At 33.8% G+C, this 19546-nt stretch overlaps 1 non-coding gene across 1 annotated transcript; it reads left to right on the forward strand.

Annotated features, from left to right (window-relative positions):
- The first annotated feature begins 10180 nt into the window (after window positions 1–10180).
- TRNAA-GGC (transfer RNA alanine (anticodon GGC)) lies at window positions 10181–10252 on the forward strand. The gene has a single exon. It is a non-coding gene; the product is annotated as a tRNA-Ala (tRNA).
- Window positions 10253–19546: the final 9294 nt, after the last annotated feature.

The raw sequence follows: 19546 nt of genomic DNA on the forward strand, positions 1-19546 counted from the left end.
AAATGAATGTTGGAAGCATTTTGTTGTTGAGCGCATTACCAATTTTTTTTTGAACCCAATAAGTTTTTAAGGGAAAAAATGGCTGATTATATGGTTTAATATATTGACTATGCCATCAGAATTGTAATGAAGGAAATCATTCCAATGAGAATGAAATTTTAGCATTTGCGAGAGGTATTTAGAAATCATTAATAAGACAAAGAATGCTGCTGAATGATGGAAATCATCAAGACAGTTCCGTTCTAACCCCTCACTATTTCTTAATATATAAAAACAGGATTTCAGCTCGAAGAAGGAAAAACCTGTTTTGGAAGAATTGGAAAGAAATGTACGATTTTTAACATTTTTAAACCTGTTCTGTTGGGAAAAAAAACATATTTGTCCCATTTCCACTCGACTCATTGGAATAAACGGGACATATAGACATCGTATATCAATCAATTATTGTTATCGGAAAACTGAGTTCCAATGAGATGTCACACTGAGTGGCGCTCACTGTATAAATCTTAATATAATAATAAAATTAATCACAGAAGACGTATTTTTCAAGTGATAGAAATGTGTCCGTGGAAAAAACTATTGTACACTGACCCAATATAGACGTTTCCGTCAGTAAAATAGCAAACTATATATTATAATGATAAAAAAAACCAGGAAATATATTGCACATTGGTTTGAGCGCAAACGAAAACCATCGCAAATATCTATTCAAAATATTCAGTTTTACAAGAATGCCAAGTCCCTTATCTACTAAGACATCGGATTCCTATAGAATGGATTTTTTTTTTCTCCTGTTTGTCAATCTTGTATTCACGAATTCATTCGCGAGACGTTGCGAAAGTTCCAGTGGATTTTATTTATACATGTATTGTGATTTCAAGCTCAATAGAGGGCACACATTGTCAGTAGAGACAAAATTCTTCATAGAGTATATAGAGGACATACTCTATCAAGCAAGCTAGAATAACATCACAAAAAATAAATCTTACATGTTTATTATCTGGTGAAACCTGGATCGGAAAAATAACGGCGTGATTCAAAAAAGGGGGGGGGGCGTGGTAGCCCAGGTCGATAAGATACTCGCCTAAAGAACCGAGGGATGTTCAGAGGTGTTGCGATGGTTTCGATACCCGGTTCGTCCTTGTCAGAAAACTTTCCTGATACAGGGTACAACAGAATGGTGGCACGACCGCAGAAAAAATTGCTACCGTCGGGAGTCCCCTCTCCAGGGGTTAACGCACCAACCTTTGACCTTTGAAGACCGGACACACTCCGCTTCCCATCTCAGAGAGATATCGAAGCGTTCCCGAAGGATGGGTGTATTCGGAAAGTTTTATTATAAACAACAAAAGGTTGTCGCCTCGGACAATGGCAACAAAAATAAAATATATATAAAAACGATCATCAATCTGAGATCATAGAACAGATAATTAAAATCGAAACAACAAACGCCGATAGGCAATCAAAATCATGAACAAGATTATACGATGATGGCATTCTCATAAAGAATCTAGTAATCGTCTGTTAATCGAATCATTGTCAATAATCTAAATCCAATGAATATAAAATTTCGAATCGCAGTAGATCAGCTAATCACAGTCATCCATGTTTTTAGATTTGCCAGCATCAACACCAGTTCGATTGTCGGCATCGGTCTTCAGTAGTCATAGGTCCGCCATTGTCTAGGCCGCAAGTTGTATGGCCTCGCCTGATTGCTGCTCGCTCGCGTACGTACTCAGACTGTTAGGTACACATACAGTTACACATCCGGCACAACTCACCAGGTAGTAAATCGTCCATAGATGGGGATAGACTTGAGTTGTGCTCGGTTTGAAAGAAAGAAAGAAAGGACCCGGTCTAATTAGCCCTCGTGTGCAGAAAATTACCGTGGTGCGACAAAAATGATCAAGTGATTCAAAAGAAAAATTTCAAGATGTATGCCCATATTTCTTACATGAAATTTTCAATATCATTTGACAGAATATCAAAAAAAATAGTTTTTATTTTCAGCTTGAAATGAAAAAAATTGAAAACATTGGAAATACTTTATAATTATTCAGCACAGTGATTAGAAATCACCAGTGAAACCTGCGATTAACGAGTAAAAACTGGTTAATCACAGTTTTTGTGACACAGAATTGCGTATTATTTTAATTAGTATTGAGCAGAAAAATATTGAGAGAGAGATAAAATGCGTGAGTTTTTTTAGTCTAACGCAAATAATGTAATAATATTTTCCACATCATCCAAGAATGTACCTTTTTCCGGTTCCATTTACATAATTAATGTGTATTCATCTTTTCGAAAGATAATTTCTTTTTAAAAGACAATTCTCTATAATATGTAATTTTTTTTTATAAAAGTAGTATTGATATACATCTCGTTGTAAGAGAGCTGAAATACGCAACGGGGGAATGCATAGTAAAATGTTCTCGAAAAATTATGTGTGATATTAATTCCTATGTGATTTCTTACATAAGAAATTCAGAGTTTCATACGGAAAAACAATCAAAAAGTGAAATGACTTACGAATTTTGACGTACAAATTGTGTTATTAACAAAAGGAAAATTCAAATTACGTATATGTTTAGGTATAAATTATTGATATAATATTTACTGTATAACATACAATGATCATATTTAAGTAGGCGTGGTAATATTAGGTTATGGTAAATATGATAAATGTGTTTTGTGTTATGCATACTTATCATCATTGTCCTGGTAAGTTTGAGAAATCTATCGCTTTTGCAGGCAAATATTTATTTATTTATTTATAAAACAAAGCTACAGGTTTAAACCCAATTACAGCTTGCAGTAAAAATAAAAATTTGCACAGAATAGAAAAAGCGACATGATAAAGTACACAAAAGACAAATAAAAAGTAACAAAGAATTACGCAAAATACAAAAATTCTAAACAAAGATATATACAACGCAATCACAGCAAAAATCTTCTAAAGTCGGTAACAGACGAATGAAAAATATCCAGATGTTGAGGAAGCGCATTATAAAATTCAGAAAATCTGTTTATAGCACAGAAATTACCAATATTAGTATTATATGATTTGATGGCAAATAAACAATTAGATCTTGTATTGTGACACTTAATATTGAAACAGATTTCATTAAGAATTGGTATACAATCAATTTGGTTAGTCAACAGTTTCTTGAAAAAAATAACGAGCAAGTACTCTCTGCGTTTTTGTAAGCTATTGACATTGAAACTGTTTCGTAGATGAGTGGCAGATAGAATATTGTTATAAGGACCATATTTTTTGAAATATAAATACCTTAGAAAATTGTTTTGAATAATTTCAAGACTCATAATATGGCAAGCGTGAAATGGGTTCCAGATAATTGATGCATATTCAAGTTTAGATCTTATAAGCGTATTAAAAAGGGATATTAACGTATTACTATCCTTGAAATCTCTCGACATTCTTTTAAGCAAACCAAGTTTTTTATATGACGCAGAGCAAAGATTTTTAATGTGATCAGCAAAGTTAAAATTGGTACTATAAATAACTCCCAAATCGGTCGCAGAGGTTCTTCTAAGCAATTGGCTATTATTAATGTTATACGTAAAAAAGATTGGATTCTTTTTGTGAGTGAATGAATGAACAAAACATTTATCAATATTGAGATTAAGTCTATTAAATAAACAACATTCGTGAAGTAAAGACAGCTCATTTTGAAGGCTAAAACATACATCAATACAATCAATGCTTTTAAAAATCTTTAAATCATCAGCAAAGAGTAGACAATTTTTGAAAAGTGCGGATAGATCATTGATAAAAATGATAAATAACAACGGGCCTAGCACAGATCCCTGAGAGACACCAGAACTAGCAAGAAAACCTTGGCTTAAATTGGATTTATAGGAAACATGCAACATTCTGTTGGATAAGTAAGAAATGAACCAATTCACTAAGTCAGAGTTAAAACCGATTTTACTAATTTTGCTGATAAGAATTCCATGATCGATATGGCCAAAAGCTTTTGAAAAATCAGTATATATTACATCAAGTTGTCGTTTTTTATGTATGGCGTCGATAATACAGGCATTAAGACTCAGGAGATTAGTGACAGTACCATTGACAAAACCACATTGACATATGCATAATATCCAAGCGGCAAATACTAAAATACTAAATTCCACATTAATAAATACTAAAAATACTAAATCCTACATTAATAAATACTAAAAATACTAAATACTATATTGATAAATGTTTAAAAAAATTTCACTTTTTACCAACGATTATGCATAATAACCAAGTAATTTTAATCGTTGGTAAATTTGATAAATACTTGGACTTTATCGCCTTTCTCTGTGATTATGCATAATTCCCTAGTGTGAATTAGTGAATTTGATAAATATGAAAAGTATTCTAAATGAGTCTAGTATATGTGAAGAATACAGTCAGACCTCGACATAATACTAACAAATTTTACGATCGTACCCCGATATAATGATACAATAGATGTATAAAATAAATCGACTGGTAATTTTTTTTGAATGAAATATCAACATAATCCGTAACAGAAAAAATTTCAACGCTAAGTTATAGATCTCTATATTTACCGTACGTATTATCACATTCATTAGCAATATCATTGAGGTGAATTTTTCGGAAAAACATTGACGGAAAATGCGTTCTCATCAGTACATTGTGTCTCATACATCCGTATATATTTTAAAAATTCATAAAAATTGAAGGAATCGCCACATTTTTGAATGCACTTTGAAAAAAAAAGTTAATCATACCAGTTGGGATATTTGTGGTATAGGAAATAAAATTGTTTCAAATTTTTGTCGATATAGGGCGCTGAGCGGAAGCAAATCACTGGAGGTATGTAAATCTGAGTCCTATAAAATGCACGGTGTATCATTAGCAGCTCATTTCTGAACTTCCCTGTTACTGGTGACTACACGAGGTTTTCATTGAGATGTTGACATTGGTGGATTAAGCACCTGGTGAAGTTGTTTCCACCTCGGCCATGAATAACCAGCTGAATATTTACGAATGTTTCGGACACAGAAGAGATTGAAGAAAAGTTCAGGTTGAATCACTGCGGCCGGGCTGGTTTCCCTAAGCTCACACGAGCCAACAACCCTAGGAGGGAAGACGTAGTCCAGGACCTAGCCTGTCCACGGCAGAGGGCTCACCAAGCCTAAAAGGGAAGACGCAGAGGGCTTGCCCGAGCCAACAAGGAAATACATGGTCCAGGGCCTGGTGCTTGGCCACAGAAAACAAGAAAAGGCTCACTAGAGCTACAAAGACATAATATAAGAGCTCATAGACACAAATTTATATAATCGGAATTTTCTAAATCGGTATATACTTTTTTTAATGTGTTTAAATTCATGTACTGTATTATATATACATATTATAGCACCCGACACCACCGAGTCCCCCTCATCCGAGGCAATGGCTAAAATTTACAATGGAGGTCGATAGAGCCTGGGCGGTGCACGGTATGAAATGAAATGGTTTCCCTGCATCTCTATCGACGAAATTTTAAATTATTTTATCCTGTACCAAAATATGTCCTCCCCTCTGGTAATAATACTTTCGATTCCTTCAGTTTTTATGAATTATTGAATTATTTACGAATTTTTAGGACTACCTGTATAAATAACTAAATTAGGAAATTTGCAATATGTTGAATTTGACACAGTAGCCTTTAGTTTTCTTTCATTCATTGACAACTTATTTTATCAATTTCAGTCACAACTGGCTTTTTGTGTTTACGTCCGGCAGCCGTTTTTTCGGGTAGAATCAGAGCTGTCCGGCATTTTCCCGTATATGGGTTCCAAATTAGACAGAATGTCTGATAGAATTTCCGCAGTAATCGGCTTAAACGTGTCAATTTAATCATAATGCCGCTGTAGAAAAGTGTGTACAATTTCGAGACAGCATCATTTCTAAAACATAACTTCATAATAACAACGTTTTATTTTAATACAATTTAAAATTCTCAATCATTCGAAAATTAGAGGTTCGGAAACTGAAAAATTGTTGAAAAGTACCTCTTTCGAAAATAAAATTTCACCGGAAAAAAAAAATAAATAAACGTCTCGGAAAATGTTTAGTATAAAAAACTATGGAAGAAACATTTTTTTGTAGCGTGAAATCCCTTTCAAAATTTCAAAATGGATAAATACGTCCATTTTTCAAAAATCATTTCCGTCCTAGAAAACTTGAAGAAAAAGAAAATATCTGGTGAAAAACGTGAAACCCCATAATCTTTTACTCGTCAAATACCTGAAATCGGGATGAAGGATCGCCGCGAAAAGACGGATTCACATTCTCCTCCATATTTCTTCCAACCAACGAGAAATGTCGTCCATCCATGGCACTAAACTTCATAATTGTTACATATTACTTAATAATTTATTTTTATTATTTTGTGAAATGCTCGATGTGAATTTTTAGTACAGAAGAAATTAAACACATCCCGTGTATAACTTTTTACGAGGGTAAGTCCGAAAGTGAATCCTTATCTTCTAAGTTGGTAAGCCAAAAAAACTATTCAACACTTTTACAATTTTTATTTTGTTGAATTCTCGAATGTTGCTTGTAACATTCGCTGTAACATAAAAAGATTCTGAATAATTTTATTATTTTTCAAGTAGTGAAAAATCCATAGGCCAATTGGCCTCTTCGCACATTGGCCACGATTCCAGAGACTGACAGTAGGTCAGTCGCTGGAATCGCAGTTACTGCCCACTTCGTGAAGAGCATATACCATGAAAATTCATGATAGCAACAACAACACTACTTAATAATACAAGATTCCTTGAAAGACTGATTATTATACAGGGTGATTATAATTGAAGTTCCCGTACTCTGAGTAGTTTTTCTCAAAACCTGCTTATCCGAATACACCCAAGTCTTCAGGATATCTGAATGAGACCACGGGAGATTCAAGCAAAAAAAGTTCAATTTTCGACCACCAGGTGAAAAAGTGGCCCTTTTTTTATTGCATTTTATATTTTCCCATGGTACATATAGAGTATATATCATGTTTCAATGGTATAAGTTTACCAGAACGACCGCTACATTGGTCAGAATAGTTTCAGCGTCGGGAACACTACCCAACATTTTACGGATATATTGAACTATAATGATGTATAATTGTTTTATTATTATTCATTACGAAATAAAAATAAATAAATAAATGATATCATTAAAATTTATACTTAAAACAAATTATTATATATTCAAGGTAGCAGGCCTGTTTGGTGGATTACGATGGTTAACAGATAAATTCGGAACTTTACTATTGTCAAAGAAAACGAAGAAAATTACTACTCACAGCGTTTTTCTGATGATAAATAAAAAACAACGTATGGCTGGTATTACACTATAAAAGTTTTAAGAAAGTTATTTTATAAAACTTGATGCAACCAACAAGCGTATTGGTTATACTTGCTCGAATGTAACCAATACAATTATTGGTTGTTTTCAAGTTTTATAAATGACTTTTCTAAACCGTTTATAGTGTAATCCAGTTTATGGCACATTCCGGCTATCCAATAAATGTCGTTGTCATAGGCCGGGATTACAGTATGGAAGTTACGTAAAAGCTCTTTGATAAAACTTGCAACCAATAAGCGTATTGGTTACATTCGAGCAAATGTACTAAATAGGCTTATCGGTGGTTTTTTCAAATTCTGTAAAAGATCTTTTATCAAACTTTCACAGTGTAATTCCAGCATAATCCTGGCCATAAGTAAACAACCGGTACGTTCGACGCTAGCAGACCGAATGAAGCGACGAGTATTTCCGGTGGGCACGGACACATGCACGTATCATGTGGTCCTAAAATTCTAAACTGAACTTTTTGTTGACTTTAAACCACGACATCCAAAATAAATCAAGTTCAACGTTTGCAAGTTCATGTCGATTTTTTCTTAACCATCATTCAAAAATATCTGCAAAAAATAAGCCTTAGCGTGATTTTTCAGGGATGCTCTCCTAATATAAGCTCTAAGGCATTTTTTGCTACAAAAATTAATATAAGACCGGAGCTTATTTTCGGGGAAACACGGTATTGCATTTAAGAAAATGTGTAATATCTTTCGAATGACTTCTTGGAACAAGTCCTAAATTTCAGTAATTGAAAGTTTTAGTACACGGGAAGTGTATAAATAGTTAATTTGTGCATTTTTCTACGTATGCAACCCCTCAGAAAATGTATGGCATTTCAAGCAACCACAAGTCATTATTTATATATCATTATTTTATATTTCTCCATAACTCTATTACGCCCTAAGTATTTTACAAAATAGTATTTTACAAAATTTTTCTTTAAAGCAATAAATTTGAAGAATAAAACTCTAAAAATCTTGGGAATAAAATATCCACAAGTACAGTATATACGCTTCACTTATTGACGTTTCGTTCTCATTTATAGTTCATCAAGCAATAAATAGATGTGTGTCTGTTCATAAGGCTTTTTATATAGATACCATAAAGCTATTTAACGATATCATTTTGCTTACGGTACTATTCTTTCACGTCTTCTTGGTATAATGAGGATGTCAAGATGCCTCAAAGAACGTTCTAGAAATAGCGCAAAAGAGGTAAAGATGATCTTTTTCGATTTTTTTCTTTTCTTCACATGCTCGGGTTATTGTACTTTGAACGATAATATAAGATGACACACGATCTCACTTTAGGTTGTAAACAAATTTTCTTATTCACGTCAAAAATTGGAAATAATAGTACTTTGTATGCAGAATCGCACACGGGTTCAGGAACCTGAAGTCAATAATGACACTTTTTGCATGTAGTGTTTTCTTTAGACATTGGCGTTTTTTAGAGAGTGTAAAATTTTTGTCCATTCTTCTTCTGCAACGCTTTTGTTATCCGTTCGAGATAAAAATTATTCTCACTCTGTCTTCATATTTTTGTTTCTACTGAATAACACGGTATTATTATTTTTTTAAATATTCTTAGTCATTCCGTGTATGAACAGATGTCTACATCACGACTGTGCATGATATGTCTGCAGAAGTGCTGCCATCTACCTTCCGAATTAGAATTGAGAAACTGACAAATAAATAAAGTTGTAATCAAACGCAAGAATTTGATAGCGATTCAAAAACCTTCTTTGAAAGCTCATATGGTCTTCAGGGGGAAAAATAGGAGAAACAATGCCTTTTATGAAAAAATACTTTACAATCGGCTGTATGTAACAGTACAGTAAATATATTTTACAAACAAAAGTTTAAAAGAACAATCGAATAAATTCTGATACAAGTTACGTATAGAATCGCGATTTTATTATCACTACGTAGAACAAATTATTGCCAATGTCGATGCATATTGCATAATACAAAGTCTTATTGTATTTAAGAAGAGAAAGAAAAAAAAAACATTTTCAAGATACATACTGAGTTGTATACGAGATACGTCTGATCATTATCAGATTCGATTACCTTCCTTTAAGAAGAAAACATGGATTTCGAGAAAAAATTTACATTATTCATGTCATGTAAGCAAAATATTTTCATATCAGTATCTCTTGATAGCTTGAATAAGGAAGATAAAACCGCGTTGTAGACGAATTTTTCTCCCTGTGCCGAGCCATTTCCATATCAAGGAAACATATTTTTTCTGTAGTTTTTGCCGAGGTGAACTCGGAGAATAAAGTAATTTAGCCTCCTCCGCCGGGACAAGAGGGCATGGGTTCGATTCCCGGTGGAGACCAGATGACTTTTCTTCCCGAGTTCATCTCGGAAGAAAATCCAGAAAATATCTGTTTCCAAAGAAGATAACTATTTCAAGGATTCTATTATGTCACTTATTAGAACGGGAAATATATTTTTTGTTTCCTGAGCATACCATGATATAGCTAAAATACAAATAAAACAAAGATTATCATAATATAATAATGTAGGAAAAGAGAAATTTTGAAAAATGAAAAAATTGAAAAAAAGAGAGAGAGACAGAGAGTATGAGAAAAGAATAATAAAGATTTTCAAGAAGAAAATTTTCAGGATATAACCGAAACTATCTTGTATTAAAAAGTGGAGAGCGACATTCATGTCATGTATGTATATAGCCATCTGGTGGCTCGTCGTCCATGAGCTATTGGCTGATCGGTTCACCGTCCATTGCACGGTTCCGTTTGGCACATATACGCCCTAGCGAAGGAAAATCTCTATCTCCTCTGTAGGTCAGTGGTCAGAGCACTCGTCTGGCAATCGAGGGACCCGGGTTCGACTCCCGGTAGAGGAATTGATGAGTTTTTTTCCTTAATTAAAAAATCAACATCTCAAATAGGTATCGCGTCAAATCATCGCCAACAAAAACATCGCTGTGACAAAAACAACGCACGTCAAAACATCGCCGTGACAAAAACATCGCACGTCAAAACATCGCCGTCACAAAAACATCGCCGAAAATTAATTATGCGATATTTTGACGTGCGATGTTTTGACGTGCGATGTTATGACGTACGATGTTTTGACTTGCGATGTTTTTACGTGCGAAGTTTTGACGTATTTGGCGATGTTTTTGACCGCGATGTTTTTGTCACGGCGATGTTTTGACAAGCGATGTTTTGACGGGCGATGTTTTTGTTCGCGATGTTTTGACGTAGACCCTCTCAAATAATAAATATCTTCACAACACACACACACACACACATCCAGTCTTCCGTATATCTTGTATTAAAAAGTGGAGAGCGACATTCATGTCATACTACGTGTATTGACTGAGTGTGCAAAGGGATTTCTATTATTATGAGATTCTAACAGTTTAAAACAAAAGTTTCTTCACATCCTTTCCAGGGGAGTCTGTTCATGACAGAATATATTAAAAAAAAAAACACACCCTTGGCCTGAAAAGACCAGGGGCAAAATAAATTGATCTTCTTAATGATCACGCCATTAGTGATCCCTAAGATGAAGGAGATGTAGGCCCCTTTAATATTTTTGGCTCTGGAGCTCTGCATAACAGTTCACGGTCACCATAATATAAGTACAAAAATTGTAAAGTTAATTATTTCAAATAAATTGATCAACATATTTTTGTTTTAATTAAAGTTTTCATTTCACCGAAATTAAATGATATAAGGGTCAATCAAATAAACTCATTCGAGTGGATTTATTAATATTGTTAAGAACTATAGATGATAGATGGCGCAATTCTTTATCGCAATCTTCTGTTGGCAACGAGAGTGATACCGGTTTCGGTTTATCGGAAAAAGTTGCGATTGGTGGGAATATTCTAGAAGGTCCCGCCCCTCCAGACAGTGGTTCAACACCTCCGTATGGTGGCACCGCCAACTTGGAAACCGTAAAGTAAAATTTTGCAGAATGTTCCTTTTCTCGAAGTTTCGACAGACCTATAAACAGTAGGAAGTTGTTAGATTTTTGGCTCGAATAGAGAGAGAGACTCGATGAAAAGCCAGTTGTGATCTAACTTTGCGACACAGTTGTTATCTCTGTGATTAGCTTGTGAGATATGTAGGAATATATGTGTATATTTAGCAATATACGTGTAAATTGCTGTTCTGTAAATAAGTCTGTGTTTGTCGGTCGAACCACTTCTTGTTTTGCAATCTCGAAGTCTTGTGAAAAATTATCCGGAACAATATGGAAAAAACTTAAATATGCACAATGTCATGGCTCAATTAAACAATATAATGTATTAATTAACTCACTGATAACTCAGAACCGGCTCGGAACCAATTACTGGTCCCTACGAAGCCGATATGTGGAGATGAAAGTTCTTTTCGGCTATCAAAAAAGAGCACAGACGTAGAAATGCTTGCAGGAGACGATAAAGTAAGTGATTTTCGATAGCCATGAATGTCACTGACCCGCAGTTTCCGATGTGACAGAACTGTTAAGAGCTGAGAACGTAATTTAATCCATTTGTGCTCTTTTTTCTTTCAGCAAAATCAAATTAATTGACATATTTGCTGTATTTATGTCAAGAATGTCACAAATTTGCGGGTTTATTTTTTGTTATAGAAAAATCCGATGTACAGTCAATTTGCGATAACTCGAAATCCGATAGCTTGAATATCTGTTTAAGTCGAAGTTTTCACTACGACTCCCCAGAGCTTTTCCCGTAGTTTAGCGTTAAAATTTCCCCTTATGTTACTCGGATTTTTCTTCCCTTTAAATCGACGTTCTTGGGAATGAGAGAAATTTTAAAAATATCATTTTTTTTAGCATTTAGCAATAGAATCTAACAATATAGTTAAGCATTTACTAATAGAATTCAGCATTTACTAATATAATTCAGCATTTACTAATATAATTCAGCATTTACTAATATAATTCAGCATTTACTAATATAATTCAGCATTAAGCAATAGAATTCATCATTAAGCAATAGAATTCATCATTAAGCAATAGAATTCAGGATTTGGCAATATAATTTATCATTTAGCAACAGAATTTAGTATTTAGCAATGTAATATGATATAACAATATAATAGTTTAGCAATATAATTTAAAAAGAAATACGATAAACATGTTGGGGTAAAGAGAGAAGCTCGATTCATACTTAGAATAAGACAACCATAAGTATTCTTTATGGGCGTTGTATAATATTTTATCATGTGTATATATTGTTTATAATTTGCGTTAATTGCATTTTTAATTGGGTTGCTGTATTTTTGAAATATATGACATCCATATTTGTTATGGGCATCTTTTTCTCAGCCACCTCGTTGGGCATTTTGCCTGTTGTGGCGTTGTATTTGTATTTGTATAATTTATCATTTAGCAATGTAATTTAGGATCTAGCAATAGAATTCAGCATTGGTGATAGAATTCAGCATTGGTAATAGAATTCAGCATTAGCAATAGAATTTAAAATTTAGCAATAGAATTTAAAATTTAGCAATAGAATTTAAAATTTAGCAATAGAATTTAAAATTTAGCAATAGAATTTAAAATTTAGCAATAGAAAGCAGCATTTAACACCAGAATTTAGCATATAGCAATATAATTTAGCATTTAGCAATATAATTATCTTTAGCAATATAATTATCTTTAGCAATATAATTATCTTTAGCAATATAATTTAGCTTTGGCAATATAATTTAGAATTTAGCAATATAATTTAGCTTTGGCAATATAATTTAGAATTTAGCAATATAATTTAGAATTTAGCAATATAATTTAGCATTTAGAAATAGAATTCAGCATTTAGCAATATAATTTAGAGGATTCTTTCGTCTGCTTGCAAAATGTGAATCACTTTCTCGCGAAAGAAGAGCTATGCAGTCAAAAATCACTGCATGTTTTGACAGAAAATAATCTTGTTTACACTTAATTTATATAGTGCGTATATATTATTTAACGACCATCGTATATCGTACATTTATAGACAGTATAACGTACATTTATGGATCGGGGCTACCCATCAGGCATAAATGGATCGTTTCCGGCCCATGCAAAGTCCATCGTCATTCTTGGTGAACTAAGCATCTCAAAATATTCATTAGAATGAGTCTCATTTGATTCAATATTATAGTTATGACAACTTTATCAGTAAATGTGTCTCGAACTCACATTGCAGAGACCGATATTGAATGACCCAGTGACGGCACAGCGGTGATCGGTTGAAGTTGGTTGTTCTGTGGCTTTCCAATTCCGAGACATGAATTCGAGTTGGCCTCCCATTTGAAAACGTCTCTCCACAAACAGTAATCAGGCCCCATACATTTAAAAATTCAGGCATAATACGAAACAGCTAAAATAATCTGCCAAGTTATTGCTTCGGAAGCCAGATGGCAACGCTATTTTTAAATGCCTAATAAATTACTCTCAAAAGATTCAGATTTTCAGCCACCTCGTTGGGCATTTTGCCTGTTGTGGCGTTGTATTTGTATTAGATACACAGAACCATAATAACTTATTACACATACCCTATTAGATGCACAAAACATACACGGCAGATTCCGTCATTTCGTTTGAAGCTTCTCATAGGAATATTTACCAAGTACAATTGGCGTGTAGTAGTATTTTTTATTTACTTCTGAAAATAAATAAATGTATTAAAGGAAAAATAAATGAAGCAACAATAAATATGCTGTGTATTGCCTTAGAGAAAATAATGAGAATAGATTTCTTTTTCAGGTGTTTTGACTACAGAAAAGCTTCTACACTCGCGGAGAAACGCATCCCAACCATGTGCAGAAGGAAGACAACGGATGAAGAGATTTGGAGTGTCATTTGCTATGAAGGGTAAAACACACATCCCAATAGATCATCGAAGCAGAAACGGTGAAGAAAGTGAAGATAATGACGATGTCTGTATAGATAGGTCTAATGATAATGCACATCGACAGTCACAAGAAGCAAAAATAGGTATCTCTGGATAATGGGGAAGGGGGTATTATTGGTAAAGAGCATATATAACACTCAATTCCTCTTACATGTTGCAGTAATCGGATAGGGCTAATTTGGGAGACAAAGAAACACCCTAAAGTTATGCTAGGAATGTTATACGGAAAGAAAAAGATCTATTCATTACCTCTTGGCAATATATCTTTGCATGTCGAAATGGTTAATTTAGGTACAGATTAGCAATATTTTTTCTCGCATAATTTTTTTTCGGATAATTGCAGAGGAATCTCGTAGAAAAGTGCATCCTGATCCTGGAAACCATTAGATATTTTGCTCATTGATACAAGGAATGCTCATCTGTTTTCCAGATTCGGCAATACCGTTATAAATTGCATTACGTACGTATATATTGCTAATATTGCAATAAGTATGGGACTAAAAAAAACGGTTTTTTTTCTAGGCTCCTGATTTCATATATTTCCACGGAGAGAAAAATCGGCATACAAAACTTCATACATAATTTCAGAATCCACAGAAATTCTGAAAAACGCTAAAGGGAAAGAAATAATTTCCATAATTTTTGAATAAAAAGCAATTTAATAATTATGAATTGACGGAAATTTATAATCCATGAAAAATTATTTCATAATTGATAAAAGATTTTGGAATAAATCAGACATCAAAATGAAATGGAAATTATATTAAATAACAACGCGAATACCTAAAATATTTACTTTCCATTTGAGAAGTTAGCGTCCTCTATGGGCGAGTAGAGAACAAAAATTAAATAATTGAACATTGATGCTGAATACGACTTTCAAAGCCAATACCCACTTCACAAGTTTAGGTTTTTTCCTAATCTTAACTTCTCAACATATTTGTCATTAATTCTGAATGTTTAATCAATAAAAATATTATATGCATAGTGGTTGATGATTATTAACAGCTTTGTATGAATCTTCACATATTTTGTTAGGGAGCTCCCACCTTTTAATGATAAAAAATATTCTTATGCAGAAATATTATAAAAAATATCCATCAGTTTATTTCAAATTTTAACCACACATATTTGATTGCATACGCTATCCTATGTCACACAGTACAAAACTTTACATAAATTACGTTAACCACGAATACTTAAGTTTTCACTAATTTTCAAAAAATACATTAAAAGCAGCTTGTACTCATGATAAAATAACATGACATCAATGAAATTGAATAAAAATTGATTCAAAATAAAGGAAACTGTTTAGTTCATTAAATAATGAAAAAAATTTGTGATCCGTTTATAAATACTTGGGTTGTAATTTGTTTTTAAATTTAGTTTTGAATAAGATTGAGTAGATAAAATCTCAATGTTTTTCATCATTTTATGAGCACGAACAGTTTTCTTTACTTTGAATCATTTTTTTATTCAATTTCATTGATGTCATGTTATTTTATTATGAGCTAAAGCTGTTATTTAATGCTTTTTTTTTTTTGAAAATTTATAAAAACTTAAATATTGAAGATATGTAAACTCTTTAATAACACACATAATTGAATATATGTTGCAAAACTTTCAGATAAATTAATGTATAAATAATATTTCTGCATGAGAAAGTTTATTACCATGTTAAAAAGTAGGACACCTCTCAAACGAAGAACTTCAACATAGTCTACGTGAAAAAAGTTTTGGGTTACAGAGGATTTTATCCGTTTAAGTGGGTATCCAATTATCTGATTAAAAGGGGCTTCCCAAGATCAGATAGAATGTCAGTGTCTATCAAAACCACAAAATTACTTATTAGTTGAGTATTTTTTTCATGTTATAAGAGGAACTGTAATAATTTAATACTTCATTGAACTTTCATCCTAATGAGTGAAAAATGAAAATCCTTCACGTAATGAAAACTTTGGAGCACTTTCCATGATTAATCATGAAACACGAATCTCTCTTTATCCGGAGTCGATTTCTATGACTCTATCAAGTGCTAGACTTCGCAGACGTCTTGGATCAAACAATTAATTAAATCAGGAACTCTATTCAGGGGTTGAAAACTGTTTCGGAATGAAAACTGATCGCTCATCGTGAACACTAAAAGCTTTTTTTTTTTGGAAATGAAGGCTATTTTCAAATAAAGAAATTATTTCTCAATTTTTCGTGGAAGTCTTCTGGGAAGAAGTGGAAGAAATTTTTTCAAGGACTCTTATTCCATGTACAGTTTATTATTATTTATTTATCAGCAAAGTCTCTCAAAGTGTCTTTACTTTTCAATGTCATTTACATGTAAAGTAATGGTTGCATTCACATGCTCTTCCAAGAGTAATCAAGCTATCACAACAAATAAGAAACCAACGATTTAAACTAGAAAAGATTTAGGATTTATTGAAATGTTTAAAAGAAATTTAGGACGTTCCTTTCTTTTTTATACCTAAAGCAGTATTTAATTAAAAGAAATAAAACTCGTCTTATTTTCCACGAAAACGTCACTCACTGTGCTATTCACACAAGTGTTTAGAGCAGTGTCCTGGAAACTATGATACACGAACCCCGGAGGTCCGTGAATACTTTATAGGTCCGTTAACATGGAAAATGAGAAAAGCCTAAATCGGGTTGAAGGATTTTCGCTAAAATTTCGTTTACATGCATCGTCATTTCAACTTCACTATACAAAGTCGTCAAAGATTCGTGAGTGCAAAGGATTATGGGAAAGAGAGTTAAATACCTCCAAGATCCACAAGGAAGAGGGGGGGGGCAATGCTTGCTCTCCATTTTTTCCCCACGAAGTGAAAAAGTCGTCATGCGAGTGTCAGAACTTCCAATGCTACCGCAATATTACATATTTAAACGGTGCTTATGAGTACTTTCCCACGCTTTTTTTCCCCAATAATTCGCACATTTATACTTCTAGCGTTAGGGGCGACGATATGAATAGAAGAGTTTTAATTTATATAAAAACAAAAATGGTTTTAAATAGCTTGATTGGGCTGGGGAGGAAGTTTAATACTTCTCATTCTCACACCATTTTGCTAAATTTTGTTATCGGAAATAAAAGTTTTAGGTAATTTTTCCATTACAGGGAATATTTTTAGTTGCTTTTTTTTTTCACGCTTCAATAGCCTTTTTTATAACGCTTTTTTCTTGAATCATCAGTCATGAAACTCCTAGTCCCTTCACAGCTTCTTCGCGTGGCACATTCAAAATAACCGCACTAAATGGGTTCACATTTCCTGGGCAGACTATTTACGGCCAGACACAGAAAGCGTTATTCAAATAATAAAGAAGATATCACATAATTAGTCCTGTGATATCGAAACCCGTCTTCACGGTCATAATCCATTCCCCAGCCAACCATGTTTAGCTCGAACAGAGTCATAGGGTTTATTATTCCTGCTGTGAATGAGCAATCACCACTATATCGTGGTTTTAATGCTTTAATAATGGCATGAAGCTCTACAACAGAATCTACAAAATATCATGCGGCAATAACCATATCTATTCTTGATGGCGTTAGAATTGCCATTATACAAAATCGAGCGTCATCCATCTTGAGCTCATCGATATCTAGATATTAAATCTGGAATATCTCAAAACTGTATTCCATATGGTATTTGTAACAAATGAATTATATTCCGATTCGGTTCCATAAGGAATGTATGCTGAGCAAAACAGCTACGTACGGTGAATACGAAGAGAGTAGTTCGGCTCGTTTGCAGGACAACAGCGCGTAGCATGATTACGTCCAATTTAGCTCTCTAAAGACATTCCGAGCCTCAAACTGTCACTGAGAGGGAATCACATTTCGACAAAGCTTCTATCTCAGTTACGCGTGAATTCCATGTCTGTCCGTAGAATGGTCGTTTCTATATACTGACGCACCGAATGTCCAACTCGTAAAGTACCAGAGATTGATTTCGAATAGCAGTGTGGAAATCTAAGTCAAATGTGAATCTAATATCCTTTTGTATTATCAACAATTCAGAGAAATCTCTAAAGCTGACTAAAGAAAAATTCATCTACAAATACAAACGCCACCATAGACAAAATGCCCAACGAGGTGGCTGAAAAAAAGATGCCCACAACAAATATGGATATCATGTTTCTAAAATACACAGTAACCCAATCAAAAGTGCAATTCTAAAAACTACAAACTATACACGTACATAATAAAATATAATACACTGCACATAAAAAATATTTACGGTTGTCTTATCTAGGTATGTATAGTTTCTCGAATGTGAATATATTTATTGTATTTCTTTTTAAACATGTCAATTGTGTTAAAATTCACGACAACCCGGAGGTAAGTTATTCCATTTATTACCTACCATATTAGGGAAAAACTCCCTCTGACCCCACAACCTAGCATTGTCCCTCACCAATCGATACTAGCTTCCCCTTGTCGAAGGAGTTGATGGGCGATGTATTAATACCTCATGGTCCATTTTATCCACTCCTTTGAAATTTTTAAACACTTCAATCATATCCCCCCCCCCCCCGCCCCGACATCTGCGCTCTTCTAATGTAAAAATTTTCATAAAATCAAATCTCTCATCATAGCTTAAGTGACTCTTCTTTGCCCCCCCCCCTCCGTTGACCAAGTCGATGTCCGTCTGTAAGTATGCTCTCGAAAACCTGACTACATACTCCAATCCAGGATGAACTAGGCCCCTGAAAAGTGGAAGGATCACTTTAGGAGTACGTGAAGAGACCTTCTTAAGAATGTAACCAAGCGTTCTATTTCATTTTTTGGCCCCCGCTAAACAATGTTCGGAGAACCTAAGCCGCTCGTCAATGAGAATTCCCGAATCGGTGAACCTAGTTGCATCCGAGATAGCGACACCTTTCAACTCGTTAGAAGAACTTGAGTTTTTTCGGAACAAAATAAACGACCATGTACCCTTTTCAACGCTAAACGTCATGCTCCATTCATTTGCACATGATGTAGTCCTCTTTAAGTAGGTCTGGAGCAACTCCCTATCGCTTTGATTCCCAACTACCACGCATTAGCTTGACGTCATCTGCGAATTTGCTAACAATCCCATCGATACCCTGATCGAGTTTATCAATAAAAAGTGAAAAAAGTATGGGGCCAAGGATACTTCCTTGAGGAACTCCACTTGTGACGCCTGTCCAATCTGAGAATTCCCTGTTCACCACAAGCCGTTGTGGCCTATCTCTTAACCACGATTCTATCAAATTCAGCAAGTTGCCCTCTATCCCAATCTCGTAAAAAAA

This window comes from Pholcus phalangioides, unplaced genomic scaffold (assembly GCF_987345545.1).
Source record: "Pholcus phalangioides strain wild (caught in Gottingen) unplaced genomic scaffold, Ppha-v1.0 ptg000024l_1, whole genome shotgun sequence".
NCBI classification, from domain to species: Eukaryota; Metazoa; Arthropoda; class Arachnida; order Araneae; family Pholcidae; genus Pholcus; species Pholcus phalangioides.